Source organism: Diabrotica undecimpunctata, chromosome 1, assembly GCF_040954645.1.
Source record: "Diabrotica undecimpunctata isolate CICGRU chromosome 1, icDiaUnde3, whole genome shotgun sequence".
Classification (NCBI taxonomy): Eukaryota; Metazoa; Arthropoda; class Insecta; order Coleoptera; family Chrysomelidae; genus Diabrotica; species Diabrotica undecimpunctata.
Window position 1 is genome coordinate 97,367,837 of NC_092803.1, and position 27,747 is coordinate 97,395,583.

Genomic DNA, 27,747 nt, shown 5'->3' on the forward strand with positions numbered 1-27,747 from the left:
GTCCTAATATCTTAATTTCAAGATAAGGTCGGTTATCATTATGTTTTCTGACTAATAAAGAATTAATATCAAAATCTAAAATATTATATTGGCCATCCAAATTATAAAATGGTACTAACTTAGACATATTATCATTGCCAACAAATTTACAAACTGGTGTAGAAAATGGAACTGTTTCCCTGTGCTGATTATGTTCATTACTAAAATTATGACTTACGACTGGTGGAGATAATCTAAGGTCAAGCAAACAGCTCGAGTCAACCGCAGTGTGGTTGACAGTTACTTTTTTGCTTGCTGTGGTTTTTGTTTGTTGTGCTTTGGTTGGTGAGTGTTTTTCTTTTCTTGAGTGGGTGATTTCGAAGTGCTGGGGAGTATTGGACCTGTGGTTTCGTTTATTGTTGTGTTTGTAGTCCCTGATGGGGTTGTAGACTGAGGAACGCTCAGGGGACGAGCCTCTGTCCGCTCGTTTCCCGAACACTTAAAACAGTTACGTTTGAGTGTATTGTCTCTACCACAACCGTGACAGAAAACACGTGTACGAGGTGTCACGCACTCATAAAATGCATGGCCAGGCTCACGACAATTCCAACAAGTCAAAGACGAATTCACCACAGACACATTCTGTGTATGAGTTTTGGGTTGCCAAGAACGATTTCTAGAGAAACTTAAGTTAAATGAAGGACCAGAAGTAGGTCGAGACGTCCTTGCAGAAGAAGAAGACCAAGATAGAGTTTCCTCTAAACGTTTACACTTCTCCGTGATATCCTCGATACTCTGAATGTCCATTAAAGCTAATTGCTGATGGTAAAAAGGCAACAGACACTTAAGAATGATCTTTATTTTGGCAAAGTCGGATAGAGGAGTCTCAAGTCGACTACACATGCCCAAAATGGTGTTAATAAACATAGTGACAGGTTCGTTTGGCTTTTGTTTACGGTTTTTGATTTCATCTAGGAGATCATCTTGGAAAGAATAAGGCAGAAAATCAGATTTTAATTTCTGAGCCAACTCAGACCAAGTGGAAAAGCTATGACGGTTGTTCATAAACCAAGTAAACGCAGGACCTGTAAATAATTCAGCAGAAGCTGCAAAAAGATCATCCTCACTCACACCTCTTGAAATACGAAGACATTCCACTCTCTCCAAAAAGGTAATGACTTCATCATGATGACCTTGACCAGAAAACAAAATTCCCCACTTATGTACCTGAATTGGTTTAGGGTGTGAAAACGAATTAGCTGCATGAACAGAAGAGATAGGAGTGGAAGTGGCTGCCGGATTTACTCGCGAATCAAGTTCACCTTCTAAACTAAGAATTCTAATGGAAATAGAGCGCTTGAAAATTTGTTGCTCCTCATCTGAGCAAGATAGTAAATGTGCACGACCAGAGATATGAGTAAGACGAGAAATTAACCTGGAATACATGCTATCATGGACAGTCCCTCTAAAATCGGATATCCTCTGAGCCAGGTCCTCCAACGTCTGGTTTATCTCCTGTTGTTGTTCCAGAAAAGGAATATCTACAGAAGAAATTTGTCGAAAGCTCCTATTTCCTTGCTCTTGTTTCAAGGCACCGCGCAATAATTGGTGTTTTTTCTCAACCTTGGTAGACTCTTCAAAGGGAATTCCCCTTATCCTCAGCTCATAATCCACTTCCTTAACTAATAAATGCTCAGCCTTAAAGGTACACATGATGAAAGAGAGGAAAAAAAAAAAATATCACCAACAAACCAAAATCAACAATGTGTTTAACCAAATGTAATTAATAAAGGTGTACCTATACCTTTAAATATAAATATATTTAAAATAATTTAAAGTTGGTTTGAGAGATCAAATGACAATAAGTAAATTGAACTTATTTTTATATATAGTATGCAATAATTGACCAAAAAAAAAAATATATATTATATAGTGTGATCGCACCTAAACAAAACCACTATTGGCAAATAACAATGTAAATAGTAATACAATAAATTATTCAATATTTCTCAACAAATGTACAGGTATCACTAACCCGATCAAACCAGAAATGTCAAACCAATATAATTATGAAAAATATTATACTAAATGAAGGTTTACAATTAGTTATTAATTTAAAGTTAACAAAACCACCAACACAGCAATATAAGACACTATTCAATATTTCTGAGATACTGTAGCAAAGAACACTGGATCTAAATAACTATAAAATATGCAAAAATAGACAAACAAACTAGAAACAGTTTAAAAAAGAGACAAATGAATTAAGGAATACTATCTTACTGAAAATCTGGGCTCCACGTTGGACTACGCCACTGTAACAAATATAGTAGGCAGATCCCTTGGGACTATGTCCCTGATGTTATAAGATCTGTAGAGTAGTGTGAAGATAAGTTTGAAACTAAATTAAAATAAGAGTTGAAACTGAATGCAGTTAGGCTAGCTGGGTATGCTTGAGACTGGCCAGTTGATACTCAAGGTAGGGTTAGGCCTATTTGCATGCCCTGAGAAAACAGTAAAGAATAGAAAAGATGTATATTAACTAAGGAAATATAAGAATAACCAAAACGAACTAAGGGTAAGTACTGACAACAGGAATATATGAGAGAAGAATGATTTGGGCGCCAGGGAAGATGTTTACTGGACTCTTAGTCTAACAAACACTTCACCTAGTGACTTTATTGCTGCTGCTAACTATGTTTTCTGTAACTAGATATACTTTATTAAAAAAAAGGTTGTTTAATAAAACAGATTATTACTTATAACCCAATTTAATAATAATAAAATAGAAAAACCTGTAAACCGTAATATACAATTTAACTTAAATACCCTATCGTACAAAAAACCTATTGATCCCTATTTACAATATATTTACACCCTCTAATATGCTAGAAAAGTAGGAACTTTTATTATGAAGTTTTATTCATTAATTAAAACAAAATTTACTACAACCAACCTATTTATATATTAAAACAATTATTACCCTTCCCTATATTTAACACAATGTATCAGTTCGACAATTTCTAAGTTGATTCCAATCAGATAACCTGTAAATATATTTCAATTGGTCTGTTCAGAAAGGAACAGATCCAAGATAAATCAGTGACGTTACCAGTAGGGCTGTAAAAATACAAAATGGACCTTTGTGCACAAATGACCTTACAAAGTGTATTAAAATCCACCCCTACCCTGTTATTACTAATACATATATATATATTTAAAATATTTAATGACACAAAAAAAAATAAGCAAATGATGTTAAGAAAAAAATTGAATGTAAGATATATAATGATACGCAAATATGATTTATGAAAATTGATTAGGATTATTTTTAAGTTTTGGTTCGTTCACTCACTAAAGTTTAAACAATATTTAAGTAACTTATTTTTACGATATTACCAAACAGTAAAAAAAACCTGTCTACTCTCAAGCCGAGAAGGTTCTTCTTCCGGACGCCTTACGCCGCCGGGACCCGTTCGGGTGAAAGCTGTAAGCCCACTGTTCTAGCACCAAACTGAACCGCTATTCCAATATTCGGAAAAAACCAAAAAAAACTCCAAACTAAACTCAACTGAAAGCTATTACCCCAAATCCAAAATAATGTTTATTATATTGACTTTATATTCTTTCTTCCTCCAACGACTAAAATAAAATCAAAGAAGCTCTCATTAGCTTTATTCAGAGTTGATAAACAACAAGGCGGTTAGGACAAGAAAAACTAGTCAGAAGATGATAATTAGTGAAGGTTTCGTACACTTTTTGTGACCTTGGAAAATTAATCGAAAACTATGTATTTAAAAAAAATGTTGGGAATTTACTATGAATATTTCACTGAAGAACTAAAATTTAACTTATCACGAATATATTATAGGCAAATAGTAATGAAGGATCTCCTTACATTACCGAATTGCTTGGATATTGATGAGAACGTGTACTTAGGAGAATTTCTAACAGAAAGAATTCTGAACGTGATTTGACTAATATAATTAAGGTAAAATTATTGAATAAATGATTTTAATATGAAACTAATAATGGTTAAAAAAATGATGTACTTTAATTAAAATGAAACTCACCCAACGCAACAATATTTCAACAATTGAACCAAAATCTTCTTTTTCCAAAACTTCTAATATAAAAAAAAACGCCTTCTTTAACTTAATATCACCTCTGAATAACTTAAATTTCTTTTCTGATAACTTGAGCCATGTGGCGTTGGTCGTTGAAAGATCACTCTTCTGACCCGTTCGAAGGTTGGATATAAAGTGAGCTCTTCCACTTTTAAAATCGTCGGCTTCCGTCAGTTCCAAGTTAAGCGGAAGCGGCGGTAAGCAGTTTGACCAATTGATAAACAATTGATAATACGATTACATGTATAGTTGGTTGCATATCTTACAGGCAGAATTAAGTTATTTTAAATTTCTCAGTAACGATAAAGTAATCTTATCGTTACAGTGTCCGATATACCTTAAGGGATTTATTTTCCTGAACAATATCGTTATGCGAGCTTTCTTTATTCAGTATGTTTTCTTATTCCATACGGATTTGTAGCGATATGATAATGAGTTCTGAAGCTATTTTCTTGTGGCATTTTAAAGAAATTACTATTTAAATGGGAATAAGCCACAATTAAAGCTTAAAGTTAGTTTATTGACGTTTCAATTTCCACTTCGGAAATCGTTCTCAAAATACTCTCTTCACTTTATTGAAGTTTGTGGACGGAAGAGTTTCTCATTAGAGTTATGAGTTCTATATCATTAGCATATGCTAGGAGTGCTTTGTCCGTTGGGCCGTTAATGGATTACATCTTAAATAGGCGTTATTTCTATTTTAGTAAGTTGTTCATTAATTTTTTGATTATTGGAATCGAGAATCTGTATTTTATTCGACTGTTTTATAACACAGAGTTTCTTGAAGCATATTTTCATCTTTGGTTTCCAGTATCATTATTACAAGGATTTTGCTGGATATGGACATAGTGAAGCCGGTGGTATGTACATGATGTTTTCATAACCAACGTTTAAAAATTTTTCTTACTGTAAATTTATGATTATTTTACTAGGAAATATAGTGCTGTTTAATAATAATAAAGTTCAAGCAACAATTCCTATATGCATTAACTCGGTAATGATAATTCTGCTCCCCGATACCAGGTAGCAGTCCCGAAAACATTATAACTGCTACACTCATGCTTGTCATTATCCAACAATTAGCCAGTCCAGAACTATACGCCTTATTATGGTACTGATATTGCTGCTGCTCCTCATAAGTGAATAGAATATGCAAGGAAGGTTTTGACAATTTAATAGGATTTTGTGTGTTAGAATATTATTTCTCCGAGAAAGTGAAGAATATCTATTTGCTATCCGGATTTAATCCATAAATTAAATAATTGAATGCTCTAAAATAATGCTAGTAGCAGCAAAAAAAAGCGGTCTAATAGTCATCATCATCATCATCAATCAGCCCTGAGTTGTCCATTGTTGAACATAGGCCTCCTCTAGACTTTTCCATCTGCTTCTGTTCTGCGCCTCTGCTATCCAATTGGTCACGATTCTTTTGAGGTCGTCGATCCATCGCTTTGGGGGTCTTCCTCGGCTTCGCTTGTCAGCCCGTGGTCTCCACTCAAGCAATTTTTTTGTCCAACTGTTGTCTTTCATTCTTGCAACATGTCCTGCCCATCTCCATTTTTTTTTGTAATATGTTCGATAATGTCTTCCACTCCGGTTCGTCTACGAACTTACTCGTTTCTTATCCTATTGCTTAAGTTTATTCCAAGCATTGATCTCTCCATCTTTCGTTGTGTCCTTCTCAATTTTTCGGCTGATGTTTTTGTGAGAGTTAAGGTTTCTGCTCCGTATGTGAGGACTGGTAGAACGCATTGGTTAAAAGCTTTTCTTTTTAAATGGATCGGTATATTTGTTTTAAATACGTCTCTCATTTTTCCGAATGCAGCCCAACCCAGACTTATTCTTCTGAGTAGCTCGCATGTTTGGTTATCTCGCGTTAACCTTATTTCGTGACCCTAATACACATATTTTTCCACAAGTTCTATGGGCGACTTTTCGATTTCTATTAGCTCATTGGGAACGAGATTGGTCATAATTTTTGTTTTTCCATAGTTTATTTTCAAAACGACTTTCTGGGTTACTTGCTGTAGTTGTTGTAGCATAACTCTAGCTTCTCCTAAGTTGTCTGTTATGAGAACAATATCATCGGCATATCTGAGATGATTAAATATCTTTCCATCGATTCTAATACCCTTTGATTCCCACTCTAGCCTTTTAAATGCGTACTCCATAACTGTTATAAATAGTTTTGGCGACAAGGTATCTCCCTGCCGCACCCCTCTGCCAATTTTTATCTTCTCAGTGCAATGGAGGTTAACGGTTGTTGTCGTATTTTCGTATATATTTCGGATAATATTTGCATACCTGTGATCTATTCTGCATTCTGATAGTGCTTTTAAGATAGCAACTGTTTCGACTGTGTCAAATGCTTTGTGGAAGTCGACAAAGATAAGAGCAAGGGGTCTGTTATATTCGATAGACTTTTCAACTAGAGTTTTAAGGCATTGCAAATGGTCATTTGTTCCGTGTCCCGCTCGAAATCCTGCCTGTTCTTCTGATTGATAGAAATCGAGTTTTGCTTCTAATCTGTTTGTCAGTATTCGAGTAAAGAACTTGTATAGGTAGTTAAGCAAACTAATTGGCGTATAGTTTTCGAGATCTGATTTATCCCCTTTTTTGTGGAGGAGGATTGTAACCGAATTTTTCCATTTACTTGGAATGTTTTCACTATGCAGACATAGATTAAAAAGTGTTTGGATTCGGGACATCAAAAGTGGACCTCCTAGTTTAATTGTCTCAATGACTAAACCATCTTCCCCCGGAGCTCTATTATTTTTCATATGTTTGAGGGCATGTTGAACCTGACCTCAGCGACCCCAACAATGTCCCAATTGATTATATCAAGTTCAGATTCCATTTCTATGAATTTTTCTTCTGAGAGCAGGGTTCTTGCATTGAAAGTTGCAATTTTTAGAGATATATATCTGTTAGATGGTTTTCTAAAATATGTCAGAATTTTGCCCACCCAGAATCCGTGGGACTGACTGATAGTCTGACTGATAGTCTGACTGATAGTCTGACTAATGGTCTAATAGTCACTAATGAGAAAATCAAATAAATGTTCTTTAACATACAAAAGAAAGGATCGAGAGTAGGGCATAACGGAACAATAAAGCCATATAATTTTGAAAGATTGCAGCGTCTTAGATGCCGTAGGTAATGTTGTTACATAAAAAATTAAAGGGAATATTTAGGTAGCTAACTGATGTTTATGTATATATAACCCTCTTTTAAATCCAGAAGTCTAATTCGAATCTCTAAAATCAGGATATATAAAATAGTGATCAAACCAGTGCTAATGTGTGGATACGTGACGACAACGTATTAATTAGACCAGGATTGCTAGAAAAGCCATCAGAGGTATTTTCCGACTTACAGAGGTCCGAGTACTAACCAATACCGAACAGAGCTGATTCCAAGGTCAAACACATATATAAAGATAGCAACGTCGTACAAGAAACTAAATCTCGGTGCTAATCTCTAAAATCAGGATATATAAAATAGTGATCAAACCAGTGCTAATGTGTGGATAAGTGACGAGAACGTATTAATTAGACCAGGATTGCTAGAAAAGCCATCAGATGTATTTTCCGACTTACACAGGTCCGAGTACTAACCAATACCGAACAGAGCTGATTCCAAGGTCAACCACATATATAAAGATAGCAACGTCGTACAAGAAACTAAATCTCAGTGCTAAAGTTGCGCTGGCTTTATCCAAAGACTCTATAATAACTGCATTGCCAAGTTAAATTGGGAGGATGCCCCAAGAGAAAAAATGCCTTTAAGACTTCCACAAATGAAGGAGGAGGTAACATATGGTCAGATTTAGGAATAATGAGACTATCTACCGACCCATTATATTTATCAACACCTGCTATCCTACCTACAATCAATACTTATCTGTTGTGGAATATCAAATCAATTACATGTAAACAAACGAACTAGGCTTAAAAAAATTATCCAAGGAAAGGCACTTCAGAAATATTGACATAAATTTTAAAAACGTCATTAACCTGGCTGTATTTTCAATAGGAAAGAGAAGACAAAAAGAAGAAAAGGCAATAGAATCTTATTCCGTTCTGACTATACGATGATGATGATCTTTATATAACATATAGGGAGAAAGAGAGAATAATGTTTATGTTTAATTTAGAACCCGCTGGTTTTCTCCCTTTTGAATTGGGTATGTATATGTATTACCGTAGAAAATAAAAGCAAGAGAACTATAATTATAAAACGAAAAGATTACGAAATGAAAAGATTATATAAATCCCTTATATTTACACAGACTGTTTTACAAAAGGTGAACGAATGAGCATAAAAGGACAGCTGTTTTACAAACCTAATATTATTAGACGCATTTAGGATCAATTTCACTCAAAATATGATATGCTAAAATATGATACGACAGGAAAAAGGCAATGACTTTTACAGCTGATTGCCACACAAATATCAATGTAACCCAAGTATGATGATTTTTGCCACAGCAAATTTAAAGTGTTCCATACTTTCGAAATTGTAGTTGTTGACTTAAATGTTTTTTCTAAATTTATTAAATTGGTCTCTTCTGTTGATTTGCTTGTATTCGGTTTTCATTTCATTGATTTTAAGTCAAACATTTTTGGTGCACTTTGTTAAAGATGTTTGCGGACCGGAGAGAGTTTCTTATGAGATCCATATCATTAGCATATGCCAGGAGTACTTTGTACCTTGGCCCGTTAATGGATTACATCTTAAATAGGCGTTATTTCTATTTTACTAAGCTGTTTATTGATTTTTTGACTATTTGAATCAAGAATCTGTAGTTTATTCGACTGTTGAATAAAACAGACTTTCTTGGTGCATATTTTTATCTCTGGATTTTTGTTTGCCGTCTCCTTATTACAACGATTTTGCTGGATATCGACATAGGGAACCTGGTGGTATGTACATGATGTTTCCATAACCAACGTTCGAAAATTTGTCTTACTGTAAAGTCATGATGATTTTACTAGAAAATATAGTGTTGTTTAATAATAATAAAGTTCAAGCAACAATTACTATATGCATTAACTTGGTACTGATATCTCTGCTCTCCGCTAACAGATGGCAGTCCCGAAAACATTAAAACTCATGCTTGCCATTATCCAACGATTAGCCAGTCCAGTACTATACGCCTTATTATGGTACTGATATTGCTGCTGCCCCTCATGTGTGAATAGAATATGCAAGGAAGTTTTTTTCAATTTAATAGGATTTTGTGTGTTAGAATATTATTTTTCCAAGAAAGTGAAGAATATCAATTTGCTATCCGGATTTAACCCATAAATTATTAGAATGCTATAAAATAATGATATTAGCATAAAAAAACGGTCTAATGGTCAGTAATAAAGCATATAAATGTTCTTTAACATACAAAAGAGATGACGTAGAGTACGGCATAACGTAACAATAGACCAATATAATTTTAAAGGATTGCAACATTTTAGATATCGTAGATAACGTTGTAACATAAGAAATAAAAGGGAATATTCAGGTAGCTAACTGATGTATATATAACTCTTATAATACTTTTAAATTCAGAGGTCTAATACGACTCTCTTAAATCAGGATATATAAAACAGTGATTAAACCAGTGCTAATGTGTGGATATGTGGCCAGAACGCTAACAAAACAATGTACGTAAAACTCAGGTATTAATTAAATCAGGATTGCTAGAAAAGCCATCAGAAGTATTTTCCGACTTACAAAGGTCCGCGTACTAACCAATACCGAACGGAACTAATGCCAAGGCCAAACACATATATAAAGACAACGTCGTGTAAGAAGCTAAATCTCAATGCTAAAGTTGCGCTGGCTATATCCAAAGGCTCTATAATAACTGCATTGCCAAGTTAAATTGGGAGGATGCCCCAAGAGAAAAAATGCCTTTAGGACTTCCACAAATGAAGGGGGAAGGTAACATGAGGTCAGATTTAGGAATAATGAGACTATCTACCGACCCATCATATTTATCAACACATGCCTGTTCAACTACCTGCTATCCTACCTATAGTCAATACTTATCTGTTGGGGACTATCAAATCAATTACATGTAATCAAACAAACCAGGCTTAAAAAAAGTTATCTCAGGAAAGGCACTTTAAAAACGTTTTTTACGTGACTTATTAAAATTTAAATTTTTAATGAAAAGTAAAAGATTAGCCATTTGTTATGGGGTTCAGAGAAGAACCTTCACGATGTTAATTTTTTGAGATATGATTGGATGTTTTCTCTTCATTGCATACTGAGACGCCCAAGTGGTATTCTTCTGTGCTAACATCCTTCCATACCAGTTTGACAAGTTTGACATCTTGGCGTCTATGCATGTGTACAATCTACCTTAAGCAATTTATTTTCCTAAACAATATCGTTATAAGAGCTTTCTTTATTCAGTATGTGTTCTTCTTCTATACGGATTTGTAGCGATATGATAATGAGGTTAAAACAATTTTCCTATTATTTTCCTTTCAAATATTCGTAGTTCTTCCTTATCCGTTTTAGTCATTGTCTATGATTAGCATCTATGTATTAAAATAGGTAAAAAGTTTAAATTATGATCTGTATTTCTTTAGTGGCATTATTATTAACCGTGATTATTTATCTAAGATATTTAAAGTGTTCCATATTTACGAAATTGTTGTTGTTAACTTTAATATTTTATCAAGATCTATTAAATTGGTCTCTTCTGTTGATTCGCTTGTATTTCTTCTTAGCTTGACGAATTCTTCTTTTTTCATTCTGTGAACTACTAGTGGGTTCTTTTTACGGAATTTTTTCATCACGTTTAGGTAATCATCAACGGTATATAAACGTTGTTGAAATTTTAGGGCATTTTCATAATCTCCAAAATCACTACCATTGGGTAAAAGCTATGACTAGGAAAGAAATAGCGTAATGTAATTTTTTCAATGGTAGGATGAGTTTCCAAAATCATTTTCAGAATCAAAACTACTTTAATGCTGCGGTTTTGGCCGCCACAAGAGTCTGGTCACAAAATTACATGTTTTACAGAAGTAACATTTTCTTCAATGTGTTTCTTAAGACAAATGCCTACGTCCTGGGCTCCCCGACCAACTTCACCTTCTATCCAAATATAACAATGACCTTTTTTATCCTTGTCGCTATGGATACCAAGGTTGTAAATACATAATTGACGCTTATAATATACAATATTTATTAGAATTCTCGAAAGGGGAAGAGTTTTTCTTTAAATCAAAACAAAAGGTTTCCACTTCTGGTCGATCGTTGCTTATCTTCATGTCTAGCTTTCTTTCTTCTAAGTGCACATTTTTTCTTTTTTTAACGCTTAATTGTTCGTTATCTGCGCAATTTTTAATTTCTAATTCAAAACAATCACATCTACTACAAGTATCTTTTTTCAACTTTTTTCTTTGAAGATTAGATCGTGTTAAAAACATTTTTTTGTAAAACGAAAATTTAACAAGGCATTGTCTGCTTCTTCAATATACAATTCATACATTTTACTTAATGTTATGTATTTTGTTAAGTATTCTCTTTCTGTGTTGTGACTATTATAGAAAAATTTAAGCAATAACTGAAACTACTTCTTAACCTAAACGCCTCAACAAGTTGCCAACGTCACCATTTTTAACCACGTTTATGTGCATATGTTGCCAAATATTCAATTTACAATCATTAAAACGCTCGCAAGAGGCGCTTGGTCCAAAACTAATACACAAAAATTAGTCGCTTGCTCTAGTTATGCAAAATTCAAAATCAAAATTAAAAAGAAAGGTACTTAATCTTTTTAAATATATCTGGTTATCCGTTACTAACAGGTTAATGGGATTTATTACGTAGATAGTTTATGCTTTTTTCTATCTTCTTCTTTAAGTTCCATCTTCTATCGAAGGTTGGAAATCATCATGGCTATACGGACTCTGTTGACTGCCGCTCTATAAAGTTCTGCACTACTGCATTCAAACCATTCCCTTAAGTTTTTAAGCCAGAATATTCTTCGTCTTCCCACATTTCGCTTTCCTCGGATTTTGCCTTGCATAATAAGTTGTAATAATGCGTATTTTTGCCCTCTCATCACATGTCCTAAGTACTCAAGTTTTCGTCTTTTGATAGTTAATAATATTTCTGCCCCATTTCCTATCATTCTAGTTACTTCCACGTTTGACATTCTTTGAATCCATGATATTCGTAGGATTCTTCTGTAACACCAAAATTCAAAGGCGGCCAACTTATTCAGATGAACTTGTTTTAGTGTTCACGCTTCCAAGCCATAAAGAAAAGTAGAGAACACGTAACATCGAAGCATTCTCAGGCTCTAACTTTATATCCCGAAAACAAAGAAACTTTTTAAGTTTAAAAAATAATGCACGTGCTATTTCAATGCGTGTCCTAATTTCTTTTGTTTTTTCTACATCTAATGTTATCCTGTTGCTCCTCTTTTCCACAAGAAAGCGCCATAATCCACAATTTAAGAAATTGGGGCTAGGTCTAGTGATGCATAACGGCGTTCATATAGCAATTTGTTGTCACATGTTTATAGTTTTTCAAAAAATGAACTCCGATTAAAGATTAAAACGTAAAACAAAATATAAAAACCTATTGAACCTTATTCAAAAAATTTCAGAAAAGAATAACTTTTGTGAAAGATTGTGGACATAGTCATATTTTAAGATAAAAACTTCAATTCAGAGAGTAGACATTCTTAATAAATGTATAATCTAATATGGAAGCATGTTTATGTTTTACAGACTTAGAAAGCACTGAGCACACAGGTATTTATTTTTTTATGTACTAGGTCGTAAAATAAGTATACTCAAAACAAATAAATATTATCTACCAAGTATTCTACTCCACTTTAATATCAATGCATCAGATATATTATAAAGATTTCGTCGTAGTTGTAAATTAATAGGAGATAAAACCAAATGTAGAGCATATAGTGAAATCTGAATATCTTAGAATAACTATATCGAGCGGGAACATTATTGATGAGCAAAAGGGAGACCCATCGCTGAGAAAGTGACAAAGCTATTGGCAAAAGCAAAGGGTACTTTGTACTAAAGTACCCATACTCTAAAGCATAAGCAGGTCTTTTCGTACTCTTTTAGTAAGTGATAGATTCGACCGTTACTTGATGGAAATTCATTTTATCTAACAATTAAACAGGTATGCGTTTACACGTCATATTTTGTAACTGAATAAGTTGAGGAGGGGATAACTGTTTGTCTCAAGTTTTTGATTCAGAATTATGTCTGTATTTTTTAATTTGCTAATTTCCATAGATTCTAATATTCATGGAATCTACAGATAGCTTAAGGCCTTTATTATAAATACACTTTTTTAGTAATAAAAATATATAAATAGAACCTAGAATACGCCTGTAAAAGTATGTAACCTTTGATCTCTGGAATAAACCCATCTCCTGAACAATGGTGCCGATATATGTAGGTAAAATTTTCTACACCTATTTTAACCTGTTTATTTCCTCATTATCAATATATATGAGTTGTAACCGATACCACAAACTCATTTACTTATAGAGACTATATATTGACTATAGTTATTACTATACAAATCTGACTTGAAATATCGTCTTAAAATAACAGTAACAGAAAAGTGAAAGATTAGTCATTTTTTATGAAGTTTAAAGTAGAAGCGTTCACGAAAATTGAACTACTAATAAGACCACCGCAATCGGGCGTACTCTGGGTAATGAATAATTAAGTAATCGTTAATTCTTAAATTATACCCGTTCAATATTTTTTTGTCAAATCGGTCCTTTTTAGGACCAATTATTCTAATTATGTGTAAAAATATTAAGAGTATATCTAGAGATAAAGACACTCCACTTTACATATGCGCTTAACAAAATGCAGGAAGCACATAGATGGCCAATCCTATGGTATTTGGTATTAAGCTAATCGCTGAAAATTACATATTAAATGCAGGCAAAGAAACAAAGAAAAACTAATAATGAGAGAAAACAAAACCAGTCAGCTGGGAGAACCTTTCAACGATGTTGAGCTTGGATCCGCTATCCACGTATATAATGAACAATATTACGGCTCCTGGCTGAGGATCTGAGCACAAAACCAACTATAAAATTTGAACTAAAAATACAACAATGGCTAATATCCAAAGTCTTTAGACAAGCAAAGCAAAGACAAAGTTGTTGCCTTGCTTAAACCTGGCAAAAACTCCAATGACCACAAAAGCTATCGGCCAATATATCTATTTATTTTGTCAGCTATACAGAATACTTCTGTACATGATCCTTAATATAAACCGATAATAGAAGAAAAACTCAAATTAAAAGACAAAAGTGGCTATATATGACAGGTTAGATCATATATGTCACAAATACTAAATCTTGCCCAACACAGCGAAGAGAAGTACGAAAAATATCAGGTATAAGGAGTGGTATTTGTTAATCTAAATGCCGCTTATAAATAGTTATTTAAATAACTTATAAAATATTTAGTTATAAATTAGTCAGCCAAATTCAGGGAATATTAAGACTCACATCCATACACAAGCTCTACAATATCGTAGCTATCAATCCACCTAATATCCGAAGATAAGTAGCTAGAGAACAAAAAAACAAAGTCCAGATTCGTGACATCCACTCCACGAATACCAGCCCATTTTATGACTAGAATCAAGGAAAAACGGGCTATATCAACACATCTGCAAGATATACAAACAAAAATAAGCTGCTCCTCGCCATCTGATCCCTCGAACGGAACTTCCTTATGGTAGTTATCTTCCTTAAATCTGCCAGGAGGACTCTTGCCTGCAAACACCGGTTAACTTGTGTGCATGTGGGGTGGTACAAGACTTATCACACTTTCTTAGTTAACTTTACCGTTCAAATCGCTCTTTTTGAAGGGACAAGGTTTATTTATGTGAACTGAACACGTAAAGTACAGTTAGTAAGCTATTACTTATAAAGATCATTGCAAATTTGACACTAACTCCACTTATATTGATTACATATTACCCCTGAATACGAGATAAAACATTCAGAAATATGTAATATTGGTGAAGTAGTATAATTCATGTCAGAAAAATTAATCATTCTTCCCTTTTTTGTGCACTACTACCCATTTTAACAAAAAAATATCTAGGTACTCGTATTTTAGCACTTAAATATTTATTTTGAGATAACCTTCTATCCAGAATTAAAAAATAGAATAATAAGAAATAGAATCCAGAAAAATATAAAATAATAAAATAGAAGAAATAAAATAATAAAAAAGCTGTATATAAGATATCATGAAACAATGGATGAAATAAAAGAAGTTCTTATTAACCGGATTCTTAAATAAAACGTATAAAGACATACTCACGTTAACAAAATACATTAGGAAATTTTCGCATATGAAAAAACACATCCAACTTGGTAATGAAATCCATTTGTATCTATAAATCTATTTTTAGAAAGGCACGTACCTACCAAAAACAGGTATTTGGTAGTACACATACTGTAATGCGTATGAATGATAACAAAAGTAAGGAGTCTATATGAACCGTTTAGAATATACGCTGGAAATAAACGGCTTAATCCCATAGTTGCCAAACTATCAGAGCTTACTTAAACCGATATACGTATGGTTCCAATATACACGGAACAAGATCTGAACGACCCCTATAATATATACACGTGAACTAAGCGATATACATTCATGATACAGGGGTACTTAGGGGCTCCACAAAATTTTTAAAAATTGTGAAACTATACATGTTGACGAATCGACAGAGCCAATATTATGGAATGGTCAAGTGAGCTCCGTATATCGGTGGCCACTTGACCACGGAGCTTACTTGAACCTGAATTTTAACATGGGCGGAGTCCACTTTATGCCGTAGATATATATATATATATATATATATATATATATATATATATATATATATATATATATATATATATATATATATATATATATTGAAATGAATAGAATATAGTAGAAAGAAAAATAGTGTTTAAAAAGTTAATTTACAAGTTATATACTAGATAATAGATATTAAAAGTATTTGGTTATTTTAATAAATTATATACTAGAGAATTTTATAAAAATATATTTATGTGAGGGCATTTTTAATAAATTAGCATATAATAATTGTAAAAAGTTGTATTTTAATGTTGTGAATATATTTAAGTGAGCCATGTGCATAGGCAACCAACTATACATGTGAGTGATAGACAGATATACATACTCTCCAAGTGACATTTTAGGAAATAATTGGGAATATAAAGTGGGGTTATAATAATATATTGTTTGAAATGTGTATTTTATTAAATTAGAGTGTTAGTTACTAATTTAAATGTTTATTCTGATCTGAAAAGCCTAAATGTCAACAAAATTATCAATAGAACATTAACGAATTCTCCAGAATGCAGAATTTGACCTTTGTTGACGGTCGAACATTCTGGAAATAATGGTGATGTCTGTGGATCCAACATATATTTTTTTTCGAGAACATCCATATAGAAGAAATAGAACTAAATGGAACATGATTTCTTACCAGATGGTTCTGGAACATCCGAAAAGATATAAATACCCGTGATTTGGATTCAAGATGGCCAGTTTTATTATGAAAGTTAGTAGAAGATAGACTCATTAAGTTAGTGAAGTCAATTGTTCAGAATTTTCAAGATAGTGCAGTCAGAAAAGTTTTAGTAAGAAAGTAGGTCCAGTCCATTCAGTTACAAATAGTCCAATTGTTTAATATAGTGAGTTAAATGAAGATTAAAAATTATGCATATATTTTAATGCACATTTATAATTATACACAAATAATTATTGAAGATTAAAAAAGTATATTAGAAGAATTATTGGATGGATATTGGAAGGAATTAAAATTATATTATGATTGGAGATTAGTATAAATCAACTTATAATAATTGGATATTGGTATATTGAAAAGAAGAATAAATATAAATGCTGTTTTGCTGGTTTGCTTGGTGGTTTATAAATGCTGGTGAAGAAAAATATATCTTAAATTGGTAGAAGCTGATAATTGGAAAAAGTAATTTCACAAAAACAAGGATAACCGAAGTACGAAGACATTCAGTGGTGATTAGAATCTATATAGTGGAAAACAGTTCATTTAGGCATTCAGTGAAAGAAAGGTACAAAATTTTGTTAATATAATTTAGTTAGTGTCATAACAGTTTCAATTTTGAAGATAGTTTGTTTAAATTTTACATTGTCTATAGAATTTAATTAGTTTTATAAGAATATCAATTTAAAGATAGTTTATTTTAAACTTACATTGGCTAGGTTAGATATATATATATATATGTGTGTTTCATAATAGTAATAATAAAGATAATTTAAAAAAGTACTTACAAACTAATTCTTTGAGAACCGCGATAAAAACCCTATATTATTAAAAATACTCATTGCTCATCATTCAAACAAACAAACACATCATAACAATTTGGCACCCAACGCGGTGGCTCTCTATTTAAAAGAATTAGTTTGGGAAGATAAGTGCTCTCATATAATTAAATTAATTATCATTAGAAAGCAAAAATTATAGATTTTACTTTAAATTTTATTTGAACAAGTAAAGTCTCAAAATGTCTCAAGGAAAGAAAGGTACAAGAAGCAAAAAGAATGAAGAAGATGTGGAAGTAGAAACACAACCTATACAAGAGGAGAGTTTAGTTCAAGTTCCACAATATACTGCAGAAATGAATCCAGAAAGAGAGGAAAATGTCAATATGGCAGCTTTGATGTCATTAATGATACAGATGAACAAGACAATGGAAGAGAATTCAAAAGAAATCAAAGAAGACATAAAAAAATTGGAAGCGAATTCAAAAGAAGTCAAAGAAGACATGAAAAAAATAGAACAAAAAATGGAACAGAATTCACAAGAAGTCAAAGAAGACATGAAAAAAATGGAACAGAAATTGGAAGAGAATTATAGAAAATTAGAAAAGAAAATAGAAGATAATAATAATAAAATTGTAAAACAAATGGAAAAACAAATGGATAAAAAACTTGAAGCTGCAGAGAAAAAAGTAGCAAATGAAATAAAAAGTATACGGAATGACTACAAGAAAAGGATAAACAATGAGAGGACAGAAGTAAAGAGGATTATTCAAGATAATAAGATAGATATAGAACAGAAAATAGAGTTGCAGAAATGTAACAGAAGTAAAAATTAACGAAGACAGGAGAAACGCAGAAGAAAAATTAGACGATATACAACAAAATATCCAAATAAATAGTAATCAAATAAGAAATGTGGAACAGAGAATAGATGATATTTCACAAATGAGAGACATAGGGAGACCTTACTTAAATGTAACAAATGAGACTGGGATTAAATTCACTGGTAATATAAAAAATTTGCATCCTAAAGTATACATAAATAGTTTAAAACATAAATTAAGATTCGTGAATAATATTAATGATATTAAAGATTATATTAGAGTGACATTAAATGACAATGCAGCAACTTGGTTTGCTAGTATTGAAAATGATTTAGATAATTTTCAAACATTTGAAAATAAATTTTTAAATTATTATTGGGGTGAACTAGAGCAAGCTAAGTTTAGAGAAATTCTATATTTTGGAAAGTATAATCAAAATTTAAAATCAAATATGGTAGATTATGCATTGAAACTGATAACAGTTGCAAAATATTTAGAACCACCGCTTAGAGAGGATGAAACAGTCTTAAATGTATCTAGACATTTTGATGCTGATGTTGTGCAAACCGTAACTGTACAAAATATTCAAACAATAGATAGTTTTATTAATTTTATTCAAAGAATACAAAGAGGCAATATGACAAGTAATAATAACAACAGAAAAAACAATAATAACTTTCAATATAATAAAAATGATAATCAACAATATAGATAATCATATAATAATTATAGATATGGTAATAATTTACAAAATTTTAATAATAATAACAGTAATCATAATAGACAACATTTTAATAACATTATAATAATAATAGACAAGATTTTAATAATCGAAAAAATACAGAGCGACCTAACTATAACAGACAGGTAAATTGTGTACAAGGGAATAGGAGCTGCGAAGACAGGGAACGAAATAGTACAAGGCAAGAAAATGTGAGTAGAAGTCATAGTAGGGAAAGACAGTACATCAGATCCAAGTGGTCAGATACCATCTGACAATTCTAATAATCAAAATTTTGTGCAGTAAACTTTCTGAATTACAAGTTAGGCCATTGCTATTATGAAAAACCTTCTGAATTTATTTCTTTAGATGAAGAGAAAATTATTGAATCTATTAATTTAATTTATATAAATGCTTTGGCCAAAAATAAAATGATTAAAATTATGATAGATACTGGTTCAGAAAGTACTTTAGTCTCGGAGAATTTTATTTTTAATACATTAAAACTATCGGATATAATAAAGATTCCAAGAATTAAAATTGTTGGTGCAAATAATAAGAAGTTGGGTGAAATTGATAAACTAGCCAATTTTAAAATTAATATTCTTAATAAAGAAATTAATATGCAAGGATTTATTGTCAAGGATTTATGTGTTGATATATTAATGGGAAATGATGAATTGGAAAAGAAGAAAGTCAAGATAGATTTTGAAGAAAACATGGTAACTTTGGAAGGGCAAATAATTAAATTTATGCAGAAAGATGAGGTGGAAAAGGAATAAGAGTTGATAGGATATTATTAAAAGAAAATAATGATGTTTATGAAGAAGAAATGTATTTTGATGATAGGGAAATGTCCCAAAAGAATGTAAAGAATAATTATTGTAGTGAATATTTAAGGAATGGAAATTTTAAGCAGATGGATGCCTACGAGGTGGAGTGCGTAAAATTGGAAGCAAGGAATAATGAGTACATAATGAAGAATAATTTTATTTGTAAAGAAGAAGATATGATAAAAGTTTTAAATTGCCCTGAAGAATATAAATCAATAGTCATTTCCATATTGCAGCAACACAAGGGACTTGTCAATAAAGAAAATAGAATTGCACAAAATTATGTCCATAGTATAAAAGTTAAAGAAGAAAAAGATTTTAAAACAAAATCATACCCAATACCATATAAATACAAAGAAGAAGTAAACAAAACAATTAATAATATGTTAGAAGATGGAATACTAGGAAGAATTACAGGAATGTCATTTTTCACTAAAATCGATTTACAGCATAGTTTTTGGTTAATACCTCTAGAAAGAAAAAATTGACAGTATACAGGATTTCAGATAGATGGAGTAGTATATCAATTCAAAGTAGTACCATTTGGACTTCAATCATTTTGCAGTGCTTTATGTAGATGTCTTCATGATATTCTGGATCAATATGAACATTTTGTAATTCACTACATTGATGATATATTAGTTTTTTCTAAAACTGCTGAAGATCATGAGAAACACCTAAAAATTATAATCAATAGATTAGACAAAGTTGGACTAAAAAAAAAATCAAGAAAAATGTACATTTTTTCAAAAAAAAAGTAATAAATCTAGGTTATAAACTTAATACTAAGGGAATCGAAATGGATCCAGAACGGACACAAGTCATTCAGGAATATAAAACACCACACAATTTAAGAACTTTAAGAGGATTCATTGGAATAATTAATTATTATAAAAGGATGATACCAGATCTAAGTATAAAAGAAATTCCATTACTTGAACTACTGAGAAAAGGTGTAAAATGGAGATGGGATCAGAGAAGAGAACTAGCATTCCAAGAGATTAAAAACATTTTTCTGTCAAATTTGAAAATATACTATCCTGACTACACACAGCCATTCATATTAAGAACAGATGCATCAATAGAGAGATTATCAGGGGTATTATTACAAATACATGATGGGGTCGAATACCCAATACAATTCATTTCAAGAATTACAAAGCCACATGAAAAGGGTTACTCAGTTTCAGAATTAGAACTAGCAAGTATAATACACTGTGTCACAAAATTAAGATTTTATTTGTTGGGTAATGAATTTACAATAGAAACAGATCACCAAGCTTTAACGTCTATATTAAATAACAAATATGGAAACAGTAGAATACATCGGTGGAGTCTAATATTGAGTGAATACTCATTTGAAATCAAATACATTTCTGGAAAATCCAATATAGTGGCAGATGCTTTATCAAGGTTAGAAAATACATCACAAAAAGGGCAGCGAACAATAAAAATTGGATTATATCAATTAGTAGAAAGTAATGGATTATATTCTAAAGAAGAAATTATAAGAGATCAGATCAATTTGAGTGAAAAAAGTCCTTAAGAAAGATGGAGTTTATTATAAAATAATAAATGGCATAGAAGTATATGTAATAACTAGAACTTTAGCAAAGAAAATATTGAAAAATTTACATAACAATTATATGCATATTGGTTCAAGAAAGCTATGGATGCTATTTAGGGACAATTATTTTGCAAAGAATGACATAAGTATAGCAAAAGAAATTACTACCCAATGCCCAATATGTCAACTAAACAAAGAAAAGAATTTCAAAAACCAGAACACATATAAATCTAATGTTGTATATGAAAAACTAAATACAGTTTCCATGGATTTTATTTCAAATTTAGTTCTCAGTCCAACAGGAAAAAAGCATATACTAGTGATAGTTGATTTATATACAAAATTTATTAAACTATATCTCTGCTCCAGAACAAATGTTAAAACATTAAAATTATATATTAATCAATTTTTCGAAGAAATAGGACCATTTAGAAATTGCATAATAGATAATGCTACATATTTTAACAACCAAAAATTTCGGGCATTTTGTGAAAAAAAGGGAATCAACATTCATTTTACAAGTATCAGACATCCTCAGGCAAATCCTGCAGAAAGATATATTAAAGAAGTTATAAAATATATAAGGATACTGTGCCAAAATCAACATGAAACTTGGCAGCAACATATACCACAAGTAGAATATTTTTTAAATAATACACATAATTTGAATACAGAGGAAGTACCAGAATATTTAATGTTTGGCCATATAGGAAACAGAAAGTGGATTAGTGAATATAATCAGGATATGTTAGAACAAGTAATGCAGAAAGTGAATAACCGAATTAGGAGGAAAGCTGAAAAATATATCAGAAGACAAAATCGAAATATAAAAAAACCAATCACATTTCAAAAAGGAGACCTAGTGTTAATTCGTTCACTTAGAAAAAGTAATGTTAAAGAAAACCGTTGTAAGAAATTACAACCAATGTTTGAAGGTCCATATACAATTGAAAATCAGAATGGACTAAATAGTTATGTGTTAATAGATGCAGAGAACAGACTAAGAGGCATGTTTCATATCAACGACATTTTTCAATATCATGAAGAGATTGAATAATGTTTTCTATACCTTTAACACAAATATGATAACACTAATAACTTACTGATAGATCCATTTCATAGATAGATGGTAGATTTCATTGTTGTGAATAAATTTGACATCATACTTGTTGAACTTTGTACATATGGAAATTGTTTGGTACCCTAAAAATCATAATTTGGGGTTAGATACAGAATTGATTGTGTAAATGTCTTTATAAAAAGTGTAAAACTTACCAATTTATATGGATGCAAGCCTTTTGAATGGAAATAATTCCTAGATTTGTATCCTAACATCCATTGTAAAATGTAAACACACAACACACAAATTTCCATTTGACATGACAGTTTGACATAGACAGCGAACAGGGATGTATTTAACACATTTTAAATAAAAAAAAAATTGATTTATTAAATTTAATAAGGTATGAGAAAATTAATATTTAAAAAAATAATAAGTAAATTATTTATTTTAAATATTATTTTGGGGTATTGAAATGAATAGAATATAGTAGAAAGAAAAATAGTATTTAAAAAGTTAATTTACAAGTTATGTACTAGATAATAGATATTAAAAGTATTTGGTTATTTTAATAAATTATATACTAGAGAATTTTATAAAAATATATTTATGTGAGGGCATTTTTAATAAATTAGCATATAATAATTGTAAAAAGTTGTATTTTAATGTTGTGAATATATTTAAGTGAGCCATGTGCATAGGCAACCAACTATACATGTGAGTGATAGACAGATATACATACTCTCCAAGTGCCATTTTAGGAAATAATTGGGAATATAAAGTGGGGTTATAATAATATATTGTTTGAAATGTGTATTTTATTAAATTAGAGTGTTAGTTACTAATTTAAATGTTTATTCTGATCTAAAAAGCATAAATGTCAACAAAATTATCAATAGAACATTAACGAATTCTCCAGAATGCAGAATTTGACCTTTGTTGACGGTCGAACATTCTGGAAATAATGGTGATGTCTGTGGATCCAACATATATTTTTTTTCGAGAACATCCATATAGAAGAAATAGAACTAAATGGAACATGATTTCTTACCAGATGGTTCTGGAACATCCGAAAAGATATAAATACCCGTGATTTGGATTCAAGATGGCCAGTTTTATTATGAAAGTTAGTAGAAGATAGACTCATTAAGTTAGTGAAGTCAATTGTTCAGAATTTTCAAGATAGTGGTCAGAAAAGTTTTAGTAAGAAAGTAGGTCCAGTCCATTCAGTTACAAATAGTCCAATTGTTTAATATAGTGAGTTAAATGAAGATTAAAAATTATGCATATATTTTAATGCACATTTATAATTATACACAAATAATTATTGAAGATTAAAAAAGTATATTAGAAGAATTATTGGATGGATATTGGAAGGAATTAAAATTATATTATGATTGGAGATTAGTATAAATCAACTTATAATAATTGGATATTGGTATATTGAAAAGAAGAATAAATATAAATGCTGTTTTGCTGGTTTGCTTGGTGGTTTATAAATGCTGGTGAAGAAAAATATATCTTAAATTGGTAGAAGCTGATAATTGGAAAAAGTAATTTCACAAAAACAAGGATAACCGAAGTACGAAGACATTCAGTGGTGATTAGAATCTATATAGTGGAAAACAGTTCATTTAGGCATTCAGTGAAAGAAAGGTACAAAATTTTGTTAATATAATTTAGTTAGTGTCATAACAGTTTCAATTTTGAAGATAGTTTGTTTAAATTTTACATTGTCTATAGAATTTAATTAGTTTTATAAGAATATCAATTTAAAGATAGTTTATTTTAAATTTACATTGGCTAGGTTAGATATATATATGTGTGTTTCATAATAGTTATAATAAAGATAATTTAAAAAAGTACTTACAAACTAATTCTTTGAGAACCGCGATAAAAACCCTATATTATTAAAAATACTCATTGCTCATCATTTAAACAAACAAACACATCATAACAATATATATATATATATATCTATATATATATATATATATATATATATATATATTATATATATATATATATATATATATATATATATATATATATATATATTATATATATATATATTATATATATATATATATTAATTATTTATATATATATATATATATATATATATATATATATATATATATATATATATATATATATATATATATATATATATATATATATATATATATATATATATATATATATATATTGTTATGATGTGTTTTTTGTTTGAATGATGAGCAATGAGTATTTTTAATAATATAGGGTTTTTATCGCGGTTCTCAAAGAATTAGTTTGTAAGTACTTTTTTAAATTATCTTTATTATAACTATTATGGAACACACATATATATCTAACCTAGCCAATGTAAATTTAAAATAAACTATCTTTAAATTGATGTTCTTATAAAACTAATTAAATTCTATAGACAATGTAAAATTTAAACAAACTATCTTCAAAATTGAAATTGTTATGACATTAACTAAATTATATTAACAAAATTTTGTACCTTTCTTTCACTGAATGCCTAAATGAACTGTTTTCCACTATATAGATTCTAATCACCACTGAATGTCTTCGTACTTCGGTTATCCTTGTTTTTGTGAAATTACTTTTTCCAATTATCAGCTTCTACCAATTTAAGATATAGTTTTCTTCACCAGCATTTATACACCACCAGCAAACACCATTTATATTTATTCTTCTTTTCAATATACCAATATCCAATTATTATAAGTTGATTTATACTAATCTCCAATCATAATATAATTTTAATTCGTTCCAATGTCCATCCAATATTCTTCTAATATACTTTTATAATCTTCAATAATTATTTGTGTATAATTATAAATGTGCATTAAATATATGCATAATTTTTAATCTTCATTTAACTCACTATATTAAACAATTGGACTATTTGTACTTGATTCACTGACTCCAACTAACTTTCATATTTCTTCCTAAACTTTTCTGACTGACTTCTTGAAAATTCTGAACAATTTACTTCACTAACTAACTTTCATAATGAACTGGCCTGACTTCTGACTAAAAACTGCCATCTTGAATCCAAATCACGGGTATTTATATCTTTTTGGATATTCCAGAATCATCTGGCAAGAGATCATGTTCCAATTTGTTCCATTACTTCTATATAGATGTTCTCGAAAAAATATCTGTTCCATCCACCGACATAATCATTATTCCAGAATGTTCGACCGTAAACAATGGTCACACTCTGCACTCTGGAGAATTCGTTAATGTTCCATTGATAATTTTGTTGACATTTAGGCTTTTCAGATCAGAATAAACATTCAAATTAGTAACTAACACTCTAATTTAATAAAATACACAATTCAAACAATATATTATTATAACCCCACTTTATATTCCTAAAAATTTCCTAAAATGTCACTTGGAGACAGAGTTTGTATAGTTGGTTGCCTAGTCACATGGCTCACTAAAATACAACTTTTTACAATTATTATACGCTAATTTCTTAAAATTGCCCTCACATAAATATATTTTTATAAAATTCTCTAGTATATAACTTATAAATTATTTTCTATAAACCCCAATCGTCACAATATATATATATATATATATATATATATATATATATATATATATATATATATATATATATATATATATATATATATATATATATATATATCTATACCCGAGAGCCAACAGGAGTTAAGTCCAATATTTTTAAGATATACATTTTTGACTTAAGCGACACAGCTTTACCAGGTCTATGTAATGGTAATAGAATTTATGTCCTTAATACTGTGTAAATCTCATTTTTAAATATTGAAATGGTTTAAGTACGTTGCATTTGGAACGTACAATGAGTTATGTGACTTAAATCAATATTATATTTACATTTAACAGCATCATAATAGTTCAAGTCCCACTTAACTCATTGTGACATTATAATTAGTGACTTAACCCCTCAGTGTCAGTCAGTGTTTTGAAATCTGTTGTATGACGTGTGTTGATATAGTAATAATTTGCAAGGTTGAACTTAATTATAATAACAAGATGAATAGTAGAACATTAAAAATATTGAACATGTTACCTGTGACATTGGTAGGAGAAAATGAGAAAGCTCAAGAAGAAACTTTATCTACTCCAGGTAAGATAACCTCACTTTCTGATCATGTGTTATTGTAAAATATTTAACATTATTTTATTTAAACGAAAACAGTCAATAATTTGTTTTGTATGATGGATAATTAACCAAATGTGTTTTCCAGATCTGTGTCCGGGAATTGACATTAATTCTGAAGTTCCACAAAATACAGAATATGAACCTACTACCTTAGTTACTGAGACAGAGACTCAAATTCACGTAAACGCAGCTAATCATTTACTATCTGCAGGTAATAAAATACATTTTCCTTATGCATTTTAGTATTAATAATTTAGGAAAAATAAATCGGATATTTAGAAAAAACTAAATTATATAAAATAATACCTACAGAAGCACAATTCAATGGGTTTTAAATTCAATGAGTACCTATTTCTCACGAAACAAATTTTTGAATAATCCGTTCTTGTAATGATTTACTGTGTTTATGCAACTAAAGAAAGTTACAAAATAAAGCCTAATTAGGTTTTTTTTGTTTTTAAATTTATCATTTTTTATGAAAAATAATCATTGCGATAGCAAAAATTCATTGAGTCTTTCTTTTGTGGACACCAGGTATTTTAAATATCAATCTAATTTTTTTTATAATTTTTAGTAACACAGTCATCTCTTCTAAATAATTACCGTATTAAATCATTAACTTGTGGATCTTGTCTATTGTAATTTATCTTTTACAGAGTGCAGTTTAATGCCACTGGAGGCTGAACCGATAGGCAACATTGTATTTGAAATAAACGACGAAGTGGTGATACCCTCAGAAAATTCCAATACCTATTTACAAAATTACAACCTTGCTGTAATTGACAACTTTTGTGAAAACGGTGATGAAAATCTTCAGGACCTTTCCGTTGTCACTGGTGACGATTGTGATTTGTTAACAAACTCGACCAATGGCATTAACCTGAAAGACAATAATAATCCAAATTGTTTCCAACCCGATAAGACACAACGTAATGATTACGTTGTCGATGTCGATGAACCAATCACTAGCGATGACGAGAATATAGATCCAAATTTCACAGGAACCATTTCAGAGACTACTTATTCTGACACATCTTATGAGAGTAACGAATTACCTACTAATACTAGTAATACTGCAGCTGATGAGTTAACACAATTACAAGATAATCC